Below are 483 nucleotides of genomic sequence, written 5' to 3'. Positions count from 1 at the left end.
ACAGCCTGCTGCAAAGCGCTAGCTGCATGCACAGCATTTCTAAGAATTCACATATGATGCCAAGTTCAGCACGTCAGAATGTAAGATCTGCTAGCAATTTCGCAATTTTAGTCAGATGAAAGTTTGTCTATATTATTATTCATAGACGTAAAGACTTCTCAATTTTTACCTAGCTATCAATATATACTATACTGTAACAACTCTGATATACAATCTAATAGTACGTGAAAACATATATGGTTACATCACCTTAAAATCTGTTGATCAATGGACAAACGATCAAAAGACGGCCGGAGGACGTGACTCCTGGTTTGGAGCTTGGTGAACCCCAAACACCATGTAACCGCTTCTTAACTTTAACCGTAGTGGGACCCGAACCTCACTCATCAAATTGGAGGCACCACCCTAAACCACTGAGCCAAAATTCATGTCGATATTGGAAGTGTCAAACCGATACTTATGCGCACATTTTCCTTGAGAATT

The sequence above is a fragment of the Plasmopara halstedii genome, assembly GCF_900000015.1.
Source record: "Plasmopara halstedii genome assembly, contig: Scaffold_323, whole genome shotgun sequence".
Classification (NCBI taxonomy): Eukaryota; Oomycota; class Peronosporomycetes; order Peronosporales; family Peronosporaceae; genus Plasmopara; species Plasmopara halstedii.
The sequence above is the reverse complement of the archived record's forward strand: the minus strand, read 5'-3'. Positions refer to the sequence as shown.